The 17,779-nt window shown below is 43.2% G+C and overlaps 1 long non-coding RNA gene across 1 annotated transcript in view; it reads left to right on the top strand.

The window, feature by feature from the left end:
- LOC126503003 (uncharacterized) overlaps positions 1-17,779 on the top strand; it is a 123,650-nt gene that overhangs the window by 89,689 nt on the left and 16,182 nt on the right. The gene's annotated exons all lie outside the window — the stretch shown is intronic.

The raw sequence follows: 17,779 nt of genomic DNA, 5'->3' as shown, positions 1-17,779 counted from the left end.
CAGCGATTACACTGGGTGTTCGGGATCCCAATGTAGTCCTGAACCTTTCTCAGGTGAGCTTTTAAGCACAAAAACCATGTTCTGAGTTGACACACTTCAGTTTATAAGCACAACCAGCCAGAAGTGGAAAACAGAAGTCAAAAAGCAAGATTAGTACATTTAGAGACTTTCCCAGAATCATGGACTTTGATGGATTAAGTCTTTAAGACTTTGTTTTAGTTTTGGCAGGTGTTGCTGTCTGCATGCTGAGTTTTACAGCTTGAATGACACTTTCATAATGGAGTCAATTGTGCTAAAGTCTCAAGGCCTACTAAGTTTGAGGCCCTGTTATACTAGGATCTGTGAATATGTACCTACATATGTAGATATGTAAAATTTTCAACTATTATTTTTTCAAAAATGTAACTCTTCCCTATCTCCTTCTAAGACTCCAACTTCATGATAGATTGTTTAATGTTCTTTGAGTTCATTTGGTGCTCCTCTTTGAACAGCTTGCATTTTCCCCTGTATGCCATACTGACATTTTTATGTCTTCATCAATGTTTTTCTTGTGCAGTATCCAATATATTAACCTCCTATAGTTAATTTTAAACTACAGCTGTGTTTTAAGCTCTAGACATTTTATTTGACTTTTAAGAAATAGTTTCCATTTATCACCTAATTTGGTTTATGTTATCCTTTATCTCTTAGGAAAGAGTTTAAATGTTTTTAATTCACTGTCTGTTAATTATAACTTCTCTGTCATTTCCAGTCTGCTTCCAAGCACTAAATTTTTTTTTGCCCGATGTAGTTTAAATTATTCTCATTCTTTCTATATCTAATAGCTATTTTTAATTGAATGTAAAGCCTTGTTAAATTTTTGATTGTATTTGTTATCTTTCTTCAGAGTGTTAGTTTTGTTCTAGAAGACAGTTAATTTGTTAAAATTAACCAACCCCCCCACACTTTTAAGACTTGAGTTTCTTAGGGTCTTTGTGATGATTCATTTGTGAACACAATTTTGCATGTGCCTGTGAGGGCATTTCTAGAGATGATTGTATCATGAGTACTCTGAGGTAATGACTGGACTGGAATATATTATGATATATTCATAATATGCCGGTCACTGGAGAGGGTGTTCACAGCAGGTCTCTCTCTCTCTCTCTCTCTCTCTCTCTCTCTCTCTCTCTCTCTCTCTCTCTCTCTCTCTCTTTTGAGAAGAGTTGTATTTCCTTCTGTCTCACTCTCCTTCCTGTGAATAACAGCCTCTGCAGCATGTCCCTGTGCCAGTATCATTTATGTTTTAATAAATAAAGCTTGCCTGAAGATCAGAGGCAAAGCAGCTCCACTAGTCATCCATACAGGCTAGGGAGTTGTGGCACACACCTATAATTCCAGGGAGACAGAGGCAGATGGATCTTGTGAGTTCAAGGCTACTCTGGGTTACCCAAGATCGATCCAGAAACAGATCCAAGTGGTGGTGGCTCACACCTTTGATCCCAGTGTTTGAGAGTCACACACTTTTAATCCCAGCACTAGGGAGATGGAGACAGGAGCAATATTGCTGGGCTGAGAGAGGAATATAAAGGGGAAGAAACAGGAACTCACTGGAGTGTGGAGTCTGAGGATTCATGGAGACAGGATCTTGGAGTCTGAGGATTCATGGAGACAGGATCTCGCCCTTTTGATATGAAGATTTGGTAGAGGTGAAAGGTCCCTTTAGTGGTTGGCTGCTTTGCTTTTCCGATCTTCAGGGAACGCTACTATCTGTCTCTGGGTTTTTATTATTCATGCTACAGCTAAGCAACCATGCACTGAAACCTCTGAAATGGTGAACCAAAATTAATCTTTCCTCCTTGTAGATTCCTTATGCCAGGTATTCTGCCAGAGATTTGAGAAAGGAAAGTAATCGTATTTTCAGTGAATTCCATCTCCCTCCTGGCTGGTTACAACATGAATGTGTCCCACGCACATGTAGGATCTGTTAGTTCTTCAGCTCACAGGCCTCTGGCAGATGTTCTTGGGTAGTTGCTGTCTATGCAGTATCGTGGAGTCATGGTGCACAAATATAAAAAGATACAGGGTCACCCAGTGAAGTCAGCAGGTGCTCTTTCTCCTTGAAGCTCTTTATTTGGCATTTTGGTTCCTCAAATTCCAGCCACCTTGCTCTTCTTTAACTCTGACCCACATTTTATCATCGCATGAAGCACCCATCCTCTACTTGTATGTCACATTCCTATTGGGGTCTAGTACAAGGTTCTAAGTAGAAACTCAGGGACTCGTTTCAGTTATTTTCTAGTATGTGAGAACAACTATTCCATAAAATTCCACAGTATTGGATACAGCTTTTGGTGGCAAGGGTAGCAGGCTCCCTTAATTCCATCATAGCCAGAGTCTGCTTCTGGAATCACTTTTAAAACAAATTTTAATAGCTGTCACAGAGTCAACAAGTGTGGGCCCCAAAGCAAGACAGAGAATTTCTAAGAGTCTGCTCACCTATGATGTTATAAATCTTCTAGGATAAACTATGATAGTGGGGCAATTTTTTTTAAGGATCAAAGTCCAACAGAAGATGAACCCATCATTTGGGAGGAGACTATCACAGCTGTAAAATTTTGAGAAATTATTGCTCCTTTTCTCTGTGAAGTTCAAGGAATCTATGACCTTGGACCAAGTCTGTGTGTAGTGAACATTGTAACAGATTCACATAAGGTGAAATTAGTGAAGAATCCAGTCATGGTCGTATGACTGTCAGTCCTTAGGAGTGAGTAGTGACTGAGTGAGATCCAAGTTTACTCCATTTTCAGACCACAAGTGACTCAGCATCTTTTTTTTTCTGTAGTACTTTTGCCTTTTATTAATTTCAAATTAAAAAAAATTTCTTAGTACTTGGACATACACTCCGCCACCCCTCTGCAATGTACGGCTGCACAGTTAACAAACAAAGAAGAATTTCAATGACAAATTTTATTACATAAGAAATGAAGCTGTTGATTTGGGGGTATTAAGACGTGGTCTCCAGACCGAATCTGAGAAAGGTCTTCACCTGAGCATCTCCGAGTCGAGTCATGGTGTCTCCCCAGATCGTGAACAGCAAGTGTTATGTGCGGCCGATTCTCGAAAACTGAGCTGGTGACAGTGACATCTAGGTAGGATTGGTTGTCGTTTCCGAGGAAAGAATCACTTTAGCCATCTGAGTAGTTCAGAAGGAACTTTTCTCAGCAGACCATAGATGTGCCTCGTGTGAGTTATTGAACTTGGATGCTGCTGGTCATTTCAGCATGGACATGGTAACATCTCAGGACCCTCAGGGCAATTCTCAGCAATTAACAAATTAATCCCTACACTCATGGGTCTTGACTGATAGCAGAGCTAGCATGTGGGGTTGTCTCCTCTGATGGCTAGGTTGGACCACCAAGAGTTTATTATTGGTTCTGAAAATATGTGACTTCTACAGACTTATAAACTTTTTGCTTAGCTTCTTTGGACCTCAGTTTCCCAATGAATAAGTGAGGGGAAAGAGGTGTTTTTTTTTTTTAACTGAAAATATTTTTCCATATACTATATCACAATTTCCATTCTCCCAACTTTTTCCAGATCCTACCCACACACCAAGTTCCCTGTGTTCTTTTTTGCTTTTTTTTTTAAATTTATTTATTTATTTATTTATTAATTAAAGATTTCTGTCTCTTCCCCACCGCCGCCTCCCCTTTCCCCCCCCCTCCCCCAATCAAGTCCCCCTCCCTCGTCAGCCCAAAGAGCAATCAGGGTTCCCTGCCCTGTGGGAAGTCCAAGGACCACCCATCTCCATCCAGGTCTAGTAAGGTGAGCATCCAAACTGCCTAGGCTCCCACAAAACCAATAGGTGCGTGACTCAGCATCTTAAGGGAAAGATTTGCCAAAGGAGATTCATAGAGTTCCTAAGTCAATAGCCTACTGGGAGCAAGAAAGCTGGAACTAAGAAGAGATAAGGGCAGAAAAAGAAGCTGGTGACTGACGTACCCAGAAATCTTCAGAGATGAAAAGTCAAAGAAATAGGCTGGGCAGACAGTGCCATCATGATGTCTCTATGTACAGGAAAATGAGGACAATCACTTAGATTTACAGGGCTTGGGAGACAGGGAGAAAGGGAGAACCCATTCATCTGTTAAATACTTTCTGTGCCTGTAGTTACTGGGCACTGACATGGGCAATTTCCAGTGTTCTCGGTGAAAGAGTGTTGACACACATGTATTTCTCTGTAATTAGGGAGGAACCCAATGTCACATGTTCCTGGGTGGTTTCCATGGCTGCATTCTATTCTGTCTGAATCCTGGGGAGTTTCATTTTCTCACCCTTACACTGCTTTCCTTATGGCCTTAATGTCGGGAGATCCTCTTTACCACTCCAGAAATAGACTATGTTCATAGTTTGGGTGGAGAGAAGTTGCATTATATCAAAGAGAAGGTTTTAGGAGTCAAGTGAGATTATTTCAATTCACCTTGTAGAGACAATTCACAGTCTCAAAGTACTGGTTTTTATTTCCTGTAAAGGACATTTTGGGACCAATAACATTGTATGACATCAATGGGGAGGGTTTCCAGACCCAGGCAGAGCGGGATGGGGTGTTGTAGAAAGTCCATGAACTTGGAAATCACAGAGACATTTCTGACTTCAAATCCTTAGTGTGCTTACTCATTAGCTATATAAATAAGTTCTCATCATCCCCACACTCATCTTTGTTACCTGTGAAGTGGGGTTATTAGAGTTAAGTAGAAGGTCAAAAGAGGAATATAGAAAGGGCTGATTGATAGATGTGGAACAGGTAGACATCTGCTAGCCCTTTCTTCTGCGGTACTTTGCTCCTCACTATGTCACATAGGACTGAGAATTCTTGGTGGGATTGCTGTCTGTCAAAGGAACTGGCTGTGAAGATTCTTTCTCGCGTGCCCCCTCTCTCTGTAGTTACATCAGGGGATGAGGCACTTACTACTAAATTGGAGTTGTCTGCTAAAAGGCTTTTGAGGAACTGAAACTCAAGGCCCAAGGATGTTCTGGTAGACCTCTTCCTCCTTGTTTCTTGATCTCTGTCCTAAAGCACCATGTCTTCTACTCTCGGGCTCTCTGAGGTGAGCAATTGGGTAATTTCATCCTTTGGGTCAGAGGAGAAAACTAACTCCGATGTATTTTGTTCTTGATTGCCAAGTCCTTTACCGTAGTCCTATCCCTGGATGTGATGTCACCAATAACCCATCATCTATCATCCAGGAAGTGGCTTTCCAACAGGCCTGGACTTGGAGAGTCAGGTGACCCAAGAGTTGTGTTCTCTCTCTCTCTCTCTCTCTCTCTCTCTCTCTCTCTCTCTCTCTCTCTCTTTCATTCATTTTGAGGCCCTAGGGTTCAAATGTTTGGTAACTCCTTTGACTACTGAAATGTAGCCTCTACCTTTTGTGAACCTGCATCCTGGCTGTGTGTGGTGATCATGAAGGCCAATTTGCTAGGCATGACTTACGGACTATCTAATGGATGACTGGAGGCCCCAGATATTTACACACTAATTGTTTTCCCTCAGTAGCTTAAAGTGGCTCTCCCCTGAGCTTTAATTCTGAGCCACTGCGCTTGTCACTAGAGAACTTCTTTGAGCCACGAGCCACGGGTGTTTGCAGCAGGATACCGTCATTATACAGGGAACTGCTGGTGCTGTCCAAGGTTGGTGATCGTCTCTGTTGTAACTCCTTACATGATTATTAAATTAGCTTGTAGCTAATACTTGTTGAGCATGTAATATGTTCTTGATGTCATTCTAAAAGTTCTGGGGATCTGCGAGTGAACAAGAAAAATCAGTTCCAGTTCTCAAGGTTCAGAGATTTTCTTACAGTGGCCATGACAAACACTGCGCATTTCTACCTAGGCACCAAACAGCAGTCATGTTTCCTACCCAGATGTTTCAAACACACCCACACTCCTCCAACCCCCACCTGACCCTTCACCCAGCTTCACTTCCCTTCTACTTAGCAACCTTGCAAGTCCAATTGAGTGTTCTGAAACACCCCAGAAATGGGAAATCCTCTTAAACCTTTCTTGTCTCAGGAAAAAGCTTTCCCATGTATACCCATTTGTCCTGAAATTCGAGTTTCATCTCTGTTTTGTGAAATTCCTTTAACACACCTTGTCTAACAAAATGGCTACTAAAGACAACACATATCCTAAATGCTTTACATGAGTTATCTCCCGAGTCTCACAGTGCACACGTTCTCAGCATCTTCTTTTACAGATGAGAAAACTGAGGCCAGGGTAGGGTACGTCTCAGTTACTAACAGGTAAACAGCAGAGCCAAGATTGAGCAAAGCAGCATCTATCCGCAGCACGCTCTCTCCCGCAGCGCCTCCAATGCAGTGGGAGAGATGGCGCTGAACCGAGAATCCTACAGATAGCCGTCTAATCACCATGGTGATGAGTACTCTAAAAGAGAAGCGCAAAAAGCCTTGCTTGCCTCAGTCAAGAAAGAAACTATTTCCTGGAAAATGAGGTCCAGTTCAGCCTGCAGGTCTCTCTTTAGATAGCAGCAGCAGGGGGCCTTCTGAAGAGAATGGCAAGTGTCTCTCATAGACCAGAAGAGCTCACTCCTAAAAGACCAGCCTCATGCTTCCCATAATGCATAATGACCTGGTTCCTTAAAACTTAATTTTGTTAGCCATTAGGCAATTTCTCTGTACCAAGAGCAATTTTGTGCCTTGCACTAAGGATTGACATACTTTTTCTATATGGGGCCAAATAGAAAATATTTTAGGCTATGTGGGCCAAATAGTCTCTGCTGCAACTCTTCAGTTCTGTAGCTATGTAAAAGCAGCCACAGAAACTGATGCAAGTAAGGCCAGCTGCTGTGGAAACAGGTGTGGAGGGTCCTCAAAGAGTTACCCTATGAGCCAGCTGTGCTGCTGCTAGGTATACAACCATCAAGTTTCCAACACATTTATCAGCACAGGGTTCACAAAAGGCAAGTCATAGAATAAGCCCAGGTTTTATTGGTGGATAAGTGGGTAAAGAAAATGTGACCTATATACCATATGCACGTGTGTGTGAGCGTGTGCATGAGTGTGTGTGTGTGTGTGTGTGTGTTGTTTAGCCACAAAAAAAACAGTCATACCATTTGCAGGAAAACACATGGAAGCAGATTTACCACAGTAAGGGAAATAAGCTAGATTCAAAAAGACAAAGAAAAAGAAAAGAAGGAAAGAGAACAAAACAAGACAGCACACACACAAAAGTCAGTAGCAGAAGGGAATAGGAGTACATATGATCAAAGTACATTACATACAAAATGGAAAGACCTTCATTTGTACAACTAATATAGAAACTTAAAAAGAATGCAAAAACAATGTTATGAGTTTTATTGATTATGTTTCAATAAAACTTTACAGATGGGCACTGAAGTTCACACTTCTTATACTTATTACATCATAAAGTATTATTCTTCTTTTGGTTTTTATTCACCCATTTAGATCATATAAGATCTCTTATCTCATAGGCTAGCTGTAGAAAAGCAGAAGGCTGGATTTGCCTTGTGGCTGCAGCTTGCTGACCTTTCCCCAAATGGGTATTTTCAGTCCTTGTATAGACATCTTTCTCTGTTTTGTTCCAAAGTCCTCTGTAAATCTGCTTTAATCAAGATGAGACTAATGTCTTCCTGATACACTCTGTATTGTCTCCCACCAATGGGTGCTGGAGAAGGAACAAAGAGCAAATAAAGCAAGGACGCTGTCTCTTCTCCACATGGCACATTCCAACCTTGACAACTCCTGCCCCAGGTCCTCCTCTTCTTCTCTTCTGCACTTCCCTGGACTTGTATCTCCTCTACGCTCATTCTTGACTCCACTTCTCTTCAGCCCCATAAGGACTTTTTCAGACCTACTCTATATCACCTGTCGGGTTCCTGCACTGTGGACCCCATGCAATCTTCCTATTTCCACAGTAAAGACTCACATAGCTTCCACATAAGAACGCCAACTGAACTACTTCCAGGACTCATCAGTGTTCTTAGAATCAGCACAGCAGCTTCTTACCGATGCCTTCACTAGCATATCTGCCCTGCCAACTCCTGCTGGCCTGTCTTCCACACTGTCGTCCACAGGGGATTCTCTTCCCTGGCTTGTGTAACCCCTTATTCCCATCACCCTCTTTCTGACCTTGAATTTATCTCTTCTCTCTGTCAGATGTGCTAAAGTCCACTGTTATGTTTGGATGGTTCAAACTCACCCTTTGGAATTCAATCCTACTATTACTTCCTTGGCAAGGCCTTCTTTGGTTTTATTTCTGAAGGTATAATACATTGGTTGTTATTTGTCTCCCCAGTGGTTCTGCAAGATGGGTTTCTTGCTTTGTACTCAAATTCTACTATAAACTTCTAATACAGGGCCAGACAGAAAGTGTTCAATAAGTGTTTATTTACAAGTATCTCAATTAGCCAGGAGATAGATGGGTTTTTGCTAGCTGCTCTGAATTAGTGGATAGCTGGAAGGAAGAATGGATGAAAAACAATATAATTTCTCAGCCCCCAAATCACTTTTCTTATTTCTTATCCTGCCCTTTCCGGGCCATTCAGGTGCTGCCTTCCCTAGTCCTCCCTCTGCCCCTGTTCTCTGCACCATGACTGCCCCAGCTGCAATCATCTTGTTCCTTTCTCTACTGTGTTCACAGATGCAGTGTCCTTGAGATCCAGATGTTCCCCGACTTCCAGGACAATCTTGTTCATCTTTGCATCTTCCAAGCTCAAAAAAAAAAAAAAACCCAAAAAAACAAAACAACAAAAAAAAAAACCATTGTGAATTCATTTCTCCATGTGGTCCAGTCCTTTGTGAGCCACCCTCCAAACATAAACTACAATCACCAAGGGGCTGGAAAGGGACACCTTTGCCACTTCTACTGCTGTCATTTCACTGCTCAGCCACCAAAAAAATTGTCCCTTTCTTGGCCTTCCTATAAACTCAACACAGCAATTCCTTGTACTAACTCATGAGTGGTTGGTGGTTTTGTTAGTTTACTAACCTGTTTCTTCACTGCCTGGGGATCCATTTCTGCCTGCTGCTTTCTTACCTTTACTTTTCTCCAAATTTCTCTGCCTGTTTTTAGATCAATACTTGTGTTTACAAGAACCCAGTTGCTTCCAAACTGTAAATACACTCTCCTCCCCTCGTTTTTCTTGCTAAAGTTTGATGGCCGAGACAGTAACTCAGTCAGCTCCCTTTCTTCTGCATCCTAAGAAAAGGCTGGGGGTGTGGTTTAGGACTAGAATGTTCACTTAACATATGGAAGGACATGGAGTTGACATCAAAGGAGAGAGAAAGGAAAATGATAGGGAGAGAGGTTATATTGTGTGCTTCCTCTAGAGATTTTACCTTATACATTTTCGGTATGATTTCATTTTAGCATAGCTGGTGCTCTGTGATCCCACTGGCATTAGCTTGTTACACACTCTCAAGTCATTTCTGCACATTCAGCATTTTTATCCATAATGTTGTGCGAATCTCTTTGACCTGTTGTGAGTGTAGGGTGTTCTATTTAACTGAATATTCTGATTAGCTGAGTTGTAATTGGTATACATTCAATTTTCACAAAATTAGTTGTACAGTACAATTTCTTCCATTGTATTGCTATGATTGTTAATCTTGAGTGTCAACATGGTTGCATTGAGAGACCTCTAGAAGATTTTGAGTGTGCCTGTGAGAGCATTATTAGAGGGGCTCAACTTTGGAGAAGGTCTACCTTTCATGATGGCAGCACAATGCTATAAGCTTGGGTCCATGCAGAACAAAAGAGAAGGATGTGGAATTATCACTATAGGAGTTCCTTCTTTTTGATTCACGGCTAATGGGATGTGCTGCTTTCTTTGGCTACTCATGCTGTCATGATATTCTGCCTTGCTGCAGGTTTAAATCAATAGATGTGATCATGGACTGAAACCTCTGAAACCATGAGCCAAACCCTTCCTTTCTAAGCTGTTATCTTGAAGTATTTGTTTACAATGACGGAAAGCTAACACACACAGCTACTAATTGTCCAAAATACCATGGATACGTTCTACATGCCTAGTCCCATTGCAAGGACTTTCACATGATTTCTTACATAGTTCTGCCAGACCTCCTGCAAGGTGGTGTGGGATGAAGACATCATCACAGAGAAATACTTAGCACCTTCATAAGACCTCAGGACCAGGAAAGGCAGGATCAGAATGCCTGACTCCAAAGCCCTAAACTATCACAATGCATTTCCCCTACAGTGTTGGGGATTGAGAACCAGTTCCTCTGCATGCTGATCACGTGTTCTGTCACTGAAATATGCCTCCATCCCCTTCGTGCATCAATTCTCAATTTATTTTCCTTTTATGACTCAGAGGGCTCTGAAGGCTTTCTTTTGTCTTCCAGGCAATCATGACAAACTGTCTCTGTGCCATAGTTCAGTGGTTGAGGGGATTTGATTGGGTCATCCTGATTTTTCTTCCTCTTCTTTGGGACCATAGAACTTTCCAAACAAAGCATTATAAATAGATCCTTAAGATGCTAGGCTCAATGGACTGTAGGGAGAGAGAAGTTTGAGCCTTAAAGAGTTGGTTTTAAATCTCATCCGCAATCCCTTGACAGAGTCTGTATCTGATATAGAGGACCTGGATCAACCAGTCCATCAACAAATCTTCATTAAATGCCACTAAACGCAGGGCACCATGCTCAGTGCAGTGGGCAGCTGTCCGAGTGGCTTTGCTTTAGACAGTCGTGCAGTGATTTGCAGCTTCTGATGAAAAAGACTATTTATGGCCTGCCAGAGCTTATGAGGCTGATGGCTGCTAAGTCTTCTTAAGCCTTCAACCGAGATTGCAGCTTTTTCTTCAGGGAAGAGGAAAACAAAACCAAGCAAGCAGCCATCCCTCTGTTTGGAAGTAAGTTGAACTCCCATGTTATGCAACAGTGGGAACGGAACTGAAATTGGCCTCCCTGGGAAAAATGAGAAGCGAGAGGCCCCATGAGCTCACTGTTTCTGCAGGGAGGGTAAGGATGGCATTACAGAAGAAAGAAAGGGGGAGGGGCAACATTTTCATGGTATGTCTCAAGTATGCATATTTTTCTTTTAAATGACTCTGAACTTATCTTGCCATTTGGAAATGTTAGCTTTGGAAAGGGCAGTTAGCATAGGGACATGTGGAATAGTTGAGAGTGTGAGGATGGTGGGGTGGAGAGAAGAGGTAATGGATTGTCAAAACTCTCGTGGCTGCCTGGTGTCAAATGTGCCAACCCAGTTTCAAAGAGCAATAGGTGGGAGTGAGGCCGCGTGGGGATACTGCACAGGTGGGGACATCATGGGTAGGGCCCAGGGAGACATTTTGTTTGATAACTTTCTGAGACTGCGCAGAGGGAGTGGCATGTTAGCGGTAGAGTACCACCATGGAGGAGAAGCTAGTGTTACCCCTGACACTCTATCCAACGCCTCTACGGTATAGATTGGATGTCAGTGACTTCCTAAAAGTTCAATGTTACATCCTAAAGACCTGTATGACAATATTTGGAGGTAGAGCCTTTGGGAGGCAGTAAAGTCACAAAGGCAAAGCCCTTATGGATCAAATGTATGCCCTTATCAAAGAAGTCCAAGAGAGCTTCCTTGTCCCTTCTGTCATGTGATGCTCAATGGGAAGGTGCCATCTATAAACTTGATCTTGGGTTTCCCAGCCTCCAGAGTGGTGAGTAACACATTTCTGTTGTTGGTTAACTGTGAGTCCCTACCTATTATAGCAAGCAGAATCAGCCAAGACACCCCACATCTCCGAGGAGCTATTGTTAGATAGTCTTTGATTGGCTGTACATGACTTCACCTGCTCCTTAGCTGAACTGTGTATGGCTTGGTAAGGTCTCATGGAGTCGTAGGGTATTGGAACTATGTACTCTGGGGCTAGACTACGTAGAGTCTATGTACATAGAGTCTCAGTTCTTGCAGTATGACCTGAGCCAAGTGATTACACCCCATGGGCTTCAGTATAAAAGAGGGGGTGTCTAGTAATAGTACCTACACTTCAGAGGAGTTTCAGGAAGATTAGATAAAATAATAGATGGAAGCTGCTTAGAATGGTGCATCACATGCTCAAAGAGATGAACTGTTTTTATGATTATTACAAGGGTCAAGCTGGGTCCAGGCCCTTAGCTGTCCCACAGAGGCAAAGTGACACTGAGTAGGACTAGTCAAGATGGAGCAAAGCCTCACTCCTGTCATCATTGCCCTCCTCATCCTCATTCCCACTTGTTTTTCAGGGATGTTTCACCATTATCTTTAATCAGGAAAGGCAACTATATATAACACTACTTATACACAGAGAAATCAAGAGGAAAAACAAAGAGATCTTAGCTTCCAGCAGAGCAGTCTAAATGGATATTTAGGTAATTTTGACTGCTCATTTCAAACTGCTTTTATCTTCAAAAACCCAAAGACGGGGGCAAGAACTCTTCATCCCACAGGTAGCATTGCTGGAGACTGATTACAGCTGAGGAGAAGAGGGGCTGGATTTGGAAAGAACTCTTTGAAGTGTGCCAAAGCGTGGCTGGGGTGTGCTGCTGTTGGTGCAGATGTTTATTTCTGTGGATGTGTCTCCACGAACCCTGCTGGGTTTGTGAGGACTTGGTGTTCACGGAGCCCCTCGGTGCCTCCACAGAAAGGACCCTGGAGCCTCATGGTAGTCTGCTATTAGGTGCAGAAGGAGTGTGCCCCTTCAAAGTTGAATTTCCTTTGACTTTGCTAACACTGTTTGGCCAAACTCTAGCTGTGGAAAGTTTGTTCTATATGGCACCAGGAGTGGTGCCCACCCTTACATGATGGAATGAGTAGAGGGGAATTCTGAGAGCTCAGGATCGCCGCAGGCCTTTAGAAACAGGTGTAGCCTGTTAGACTCTAGCAGAAATTGTATCACGGGGTCAGCCAGGTGGGAGAACCGGCATGCCTTTGCACTTGTGGGAGAAAGGCACACCTTCTGTGAGACAGCAAGTTGATGAGACCCTGCAGCACCTATATACTTGCCTCCTGGCTTCTTCTTCTTCTTTTTTTTTTTTTTTTTTTTTTTTTTGGTTTTTCGAGACAGGGTTTCTCTGTGGTTTTGGAGCCTGTCCTGGAACTAGCTCTTGTATACCAGGCTGGTCTCGAACTCACAGAGATCTGCCTGCTTCTGCCTCCTAAGTGCTGGGATTAAAGGCAACAATAGGTGATGGCTAATCAGAGGTCTGTAGGGCACAGTAGTTAGCCACATCAACTGGTGTGGCCTGCTTGTTGGTTGCAGATGTTTTAGAGAACGTTTTGAGAGCAAAGCATTAGGAAATAAGCAAAACTGGGCTGTTTCTTTTGTGTTCACATTCTACAGTGTGAAGGTATCTGAGTTTTTCATCATACAACCTGCATATCCTTACATGGCTTCCTGGTTCTGAGAGAGAGTCTGTTTTGGGTAGAGATTTAATAAATTAGGCCTAAATATAGAAAAGAGAAACACGATAGCCATCATTTTTCTACCTTTTTTGTCTTCTGTCAACACTAGTGGGCATAAGCAACTACGTGTATAGTTTGCATTTGGAGTGAGTTTCTCGGGGAGAGAAATTTCAGCCATTTAGCCTAAGGCTGATACTGCAGACGAGAGGCTGTAGGTTTTAACTCTGTCCACTACCCTGCTCCCAGAGCTTGTTGCCCTCCAGTGTGGTGGCAGAATGGTGGTTTTTCTCCATTTGGGCCTCTATGATGGAGGGTCAGGCCATCTTAGAAGGGTCCTGAGGCAGCTGTGCTGTGTGGCTATGCCTGCAGGAGATGTGAGATGTTTCCTTACCTCAGACAGGAGGAACAACGACTAAAGGAGTGATTCTACACACGCTCAGTTTGTGAGCCAATGTGTTTATTGGGTTCCTTACAAGAACATGTTGACCCCAAAGACAGCTGTATTACCCACAATCCCCCTGCAACATGAGTGAAAATGGCATCCCTGGAGTTTCCTGCACAACCCACTGGCCCCTCCACTCTGGAGTCTCTTTCCCAGCAATTGTTTACTGATCTGTGCCCTTGGGGAAGAGCCTTGTTAACCCTATCCTTTCCTAGTTTCTTCTGCCTATTGATCTCCTCTGGTTTCCTTATCCTAGTTACCTTCCTGCAGGAAGAAATGTTTCATTTTAGAAGAGTTGGCTAGACATACTACAAGTAACTGAATTTTCTGAGGGGGTGTGGCCAGTTGTACAGGCTTTTCTCTGTCTTTGGAAAGGCAGGTTAGAGTTGGTAACCTTGCACCTTGTCATCTGTGGAGTGGGATGCTGTGATCAGGGAATTTTCTTTTTCAATTTTAGATGCTGGACCATTTTGATATTTTATATAAAGATGCCTTAATCAAATACAATATTATTTATAAAAGTGCCTCCCCTCCAAGAACATAGTTCCTACGGCTATAATACCTATTATAAAAAACCTATAGTACAGGTTTGTCATCCCAATTATTCCAGACTCTGATACCAGAGGATCACACATTCAAGGGCTGCCTGGGCTAGGACTAATCAGGGAGCCTGGGGACTTAGCAAGACCCTGTCTAAAAATAAAATAAAATACAATAAAGGTAAAGTAAAAACAAAGTTAGGACTATATACTATAAACTACTCAAAAGTGGTTTCTGTATAGCACATATAAGGGCCTAAGTTAAATCCTCTACCAGAAAACATTTGCTTATAATAAAAACAATGCCTGGGCCTGATCTCATTTCCCTTGCTTGGCCCATTTTTCATTTCCTAACCAGTATCAGAATGATACTGAGCATGGCTGCAGGAGCAGATTTGGGGACCGGCAATTGGAAGCTGCTTAAAAATCCAGCAGTGAGAACCTGTCCATTACAGGGCTTTGGAAGAAATCCCCCGTTCCCTCCTAGCTGCAGCCTTTGAAGTGTACTCAGCTCTGCCCGTCTAGAGATCCATGTCTTCCTGTTTTAAAATATCAGCTCGGCTGCCATGAGCTTGCTGTTGTGTCTTGTGCCTTTGCTTTCTTTGTGGGAAAACATTGAAGAAGTGTCATCCCCTGGAGGAAAAGTGCTGTGAAAATACAAGTTTTCCCTCTTGCTTTCAGGAAACAGGTCTCATGGTTTTTTTTTCCCCCCAGCTATTTGCATTCTTCTTTAACAAGGGAAGCTGTCAGGTTTTCCTCTGTCTTTCTCGACTTAGTTTGATCTCTTCATCAGAACCCTATTTCTGTGTCTTTAGATTTCCCGTGGTACTCTAGAGTTGGTGCTGAAGCAGAGCTGCTCAGCTGTGCTAGTGCTCTGTTGTCATGCAATAACCACCACAGAACCGGCGTATGCAAAGAAGGAAGCAAGCCTTTGTGTCGGGATGAAGTGCGGGATGATGGCTTCTGCTGTCGGGGGAGGGGGTTATGAAGAGAAATGCCTCGGAGTGTGTTTCCCTCATCCATGGCAGTCTGCTGTGGAGGTGGCAGACATTTCTAACCTCTCAACACTGAGAGCAAACACTGCCTTTCTCTGTCCTTTATCACTTTGTATGTAGCTTGTTTCCCATCAGATCATGTAAGATTTATACCATGTTGGATATAATGGTCTGAACAAGTTTCAAAAGAAGGCTAATTATGCTTTTTTATATTTATTAGGGATAAAGTAAGAGTCCTCTGCTAAAACAGAATACAAGGGGAACTGTCACCAGCTGTATATGCCCTTTAGTTTCAGCAAGCACCACTAAATGAGAGCAGAGAAAATGCATAAATCTACAGGGACAAAGAAGGGAGAGAAGATGACATTAGACAAGAAAGCTTTGGGACATGAAACGGAGAGCCTAACGATGTCCTGGAGAAGGGGAAGCTAAGGAGAAATGAGTCACTTTCCCCTAAGAACTGCTGGAAAGCCCAGGAGCTCAGCCACTCTCAGAGTTGGGAGCTGGTGAGGACCATTCTTTTTGAATGTGATGGGTTTTTCTAGGCCCAGTTTTGCTTGACTCGCAGACCTAGAGTGCCAGATACTCATGGTTATCAAAGCTGAACCTGAGCCAGTAGCTCATTGGCATAATTGTCTCTCACCAATGAGTGAAGATGTGGAACTCATGGCAGTAAGCAAAGTAGAAGCAAGTTTTATTAAGAGATGATAATGAAAGTGAGAAATTAAGGGAAAGTAAAACTCTGAAGTGTGGGAGGGTTTCTCAAGAGATGAAAAATCATCGAACTTCCTCACCAGAGGCTTTGTATAGGGCTATGGCAGAAACCACACAATGGCTGAAGTACTTAACTAAGAGCTTGGTCTGTTTTCCAAATATATTGCTGGCTGAGCCAATGGGCAGGCTGGCATGCTCCTGGCTTGCCTGGAGATGATGATGAGGTTGCTCATGCACAAGCCTGCACCAGGCAGACAGAACATCAGTGGATGCTGGAAGATTCCTTCTCAGGAGATCTCTGCTCCCAGTCTAAGCAGCCAATGGCTATTCTGCCCCTGTTCTTTTCCAACACACAATCCATTTCTGGGTAACTGGACCAGAGAGAACCCTAAGTTGTGGGAGTACTAGGAACCAAGGAAAATGGTTCTGTGCTGGAAGGTTCTGGTCTAAGACTCTCCTGTGGGGTGTTTTCTGTGATCTGATGCGCAAATCCATATTCCCCACTAGTCAGTCTTTGGTCACTGTCACAAACACCTGGCAAAAAACAACTTAACTGGTGGAAGGCGTTATTTTGACTTAATCTCCATTGGTTTGGGCCTTGTCTTAGTCAGTATTCTATTGCTGTGAAGAGACACCATGACCATTGTCGATTGCGTTGGGTGGGTTACTCAGTCTAGGGGTTTGTAACCCACCCTGCAATCAGTTACTCCAGGGTCATGGAGGGGTGCTATCTGTAAGAGAATGGGCTAGAAAAGAAGGAGGAGGCCATGCTAAGTTTGTCACAACCTCCGTTTATTAGGGACGGGTTACAGTTTATATAGGGTAAGGAATGGGGGGGGGCATAGGGGCCTGGACTCTTGTCACGTGGTCCAGGTCATGTAGGCCAGGAGGTTACATTGGTCAGGTCATGTAGGCCAAGGAGTCACGAGTTGCCACACCTAGTTCCCTGGATAGCTGGAATGTGAGGTGGGTTCCGCTAACAGATATAAGAGCTCTTATATGGAAAACATTTAACTGGGGCTCACTTACTGTTCAGGATTAGTCCAGTATCATCATGGTGAGAAGCATGACAGTGTACAGGCAAATGTGGTGCTGGAGAAGGAGCTGAGAGTCCTACATCAGGATCCACAGGCAGCAGAAGGAGACTGTGTGCCCTCCTGGGCATGGCTTCCTCCAACAAGGCCACACCTACTCCTAATAGTGCCACTCCCTATGGGCCAAGCATTCAAACACATTAATCTATGGGGCATATTTATTCAAACCACCACAGGCCTGTAGTTAGATAGAGCCTCGTAGCAGGTAACATCTGGCAGAGTAAAACAGTTCTGATGTGGGAGTGTCATATATCAATCTGTTGATTTCATTGGCTGAGCAATAAAGAAACTGTTTGGCCCTCATAGGTTAAAGCATTGGTGGGAGGAATAAACAGAATAGAATTCTGGGCGGAAGAGGAAGTGAGGTCAGACTCTGTGCTGCTTCCAGAGGGACCAGACAGCCGCCATGCTCTGCTCTCCCAGGCAGCTGCAACCCACGATGGACTTAGGCTAGAATCTTCCCAGTAAGCGCACCTTGGGGTGCTTACACGCATTATTAGAAATGGGCTAGTCCAGGTGCGAGAATTAGCCCGTAAGGGCTAGAGTTCATGGGCCAAGCAGTTCTTAAATGAATATAGTTTGTGTGTT

This window comes from Alexandromys fortis, unplaced genomic scaffold (genome assembly GCF_014885135.2).
Source record: "Alexandromys fortis isolate MF-2015 unplaced genomic scaffold, M_Fortis_MF-2015_v1.1 scaffold_1, whole genome shotgun sequence".
Taxonomy (NCBI): domain Eukaryota; kingdom Metazoa; phylum Chordata; class Mammalia; order Rodentia; family Cricetidae; genus Alexandromys; species Alexandromys fortis.
This window is presented reverse-complemented; position numbering and strand designations above follow the sequence as displayed.